Raw genomic sequence first — 1,919 nt, forward strand, 5'->3', positions numbered from 1 at the left:
TCTTCTCTCCAGTCGCCGTCAGATATGAAAAAGAAAAGTACTGGAAAACTGCAAAATAAAGTTGTGGGACGCAAAAAGTCCGGGGCCGTGAGCAGACACATGCGGACCCTCGGGGGGGGACGAGTTTAATTTATTTAGATTAAGTCAGAAGCGAACTTAGGTCAGGTCAGGAACTTCCTGCGCATGCGCAGAGCATCTGACAGCGGTGTATTAAATACAGGCTTCTTCCTGCTATGCGCATTGGCCGCATTCATGACACTTATGCTCTCCGCTCTGATTGGACATTGTTTACACACCTCCACTTAGTTGATTGGCTATATACTGCATTTATACTCTCCTATTGGCGCCACCCCATGATGAAGGCAGTGTGCCGAAACGCGCGTTGGAGAGGGCGCCCAGGAGACCAGGAGCAGCTGACGTTACTTAGTAAGTTATATGTTATTACCAGCAGATTACAATAATTGCCTTTACTTACTGTTCCTTACATGTTCCTGGTCCATGATTATTAGTTGTAGACATACTGACACTTGCTACTATTTTTCCTTTCATGTACTGATATTAATTTATGTACTGAGCTTTCTTTGGATATACTGACACCTGGTGATGTTTTTGGTTACTGCACCTTATCACTTTCACGTTTTACTTACCATATCTTATGGGGTTTTTTTTGCACGTATTTACATTATAAGCTGCACAATTTTGCACGTTATTTTTGGTGTTTGATTTTAATGTAAAAAAATATTTTTTGCTAATTTCACACACATATGTATTTACATTTTGATATATATTTGATCACTAATTTTTATCGCACGTATATACAGTTTTTGAAAATTATTGCATATCCTTGTAATTTCAGTGATATCCACATCATTTTTTACATTTGTGGATATTTGCGCCCTATATTTGTATGGCATACAGATTTATATTGTTATTTGTATGTATGTAGCTGTGATCACATACCATTTTTTAAATCCTGATATACGAATAAAAAATTGACTTTTGTACAATTCCACCTCATCATCAACAAGAAAAAGAAGCTCCGCAGGCTCATGAGGAAAGCGGGTCTCACTGTGGCAAGAGGCAAGCCCAATAAATTCTAATACAGCCTGAGCCTCTCGCAGTCTGAGCCAAACATGGCGGAAGTGAAGGTTCTATCACAGGGTCGAACATTCCGTCCCACCAAACAGCGGAAGACCACTCAGTTCTGTAGTGATATCGAGGAATTCCTCCATGACCACCCAGATAATCCACCACAAATCAGTGAGAAAGACACACCAAAAAAGAAAGAGAGGACAAACTGGACCCCACGACCCGGGCACAACCAAACTCTAGACCACTACATAGACTGGTTCCGCAAGGAAAGTCAAATCTGACATTTTGGACAAACACCTCAAAGTACCACCCAATATCAGCACGGAGGAAAGAGGAGCCATAAAATCCTTAAAAACCAACGACAACATCATCATTAAACCAGCAGATAAAGGAGGAGTTGGAGAAATTATGAATATGTCAGATTACATCCAGGAAGCACAAGGACAACTCCTGGACAAAAAATACTACACCCCCCTTCAGGAAGATCCCACCAAAAATACAGAGGAATTAACAAAGATCATCTGTGGGTTTGATGCTGTCATCCTCCCTACTGGACCTAATACCAGACAACCCCCAACCAGGGACCTTCTACATGTCACCTAAAATACACAAAGAAGGTAATCCAGGGTGACCCATCATCCCTGGTACTGAGACATCTGAGGAGATCTCTGGCTGGGTGGAGAACATTCTGAAACCCTCGTTGAGGCAAACACCCAGCTACATCCAGGACACCACAGACATTCTCTGCACATTGTCGGCCCTGGGTCCACCTCCAGAGGATACAATATTGGCCACCATGGAGGTCGAGTCCCTATACTCCAACATTC

This window comes from Dendrobates tinctorius, unplaced genomic scaffold (assembly GCF_039654945.1).
Source record: "Dendrobates tinctorius isolate UK_male_01 unplaced genomic scaffold, ASM3965494v1 ptg000136l, whole genome shotgun sequence".
NCBI classification, from domain to species: Eukaryota; Metazoa; Chordata; class Amphibia; order Anura; family Dendrobatidae; genus Dendrobates; species Dendrobates tinctorius.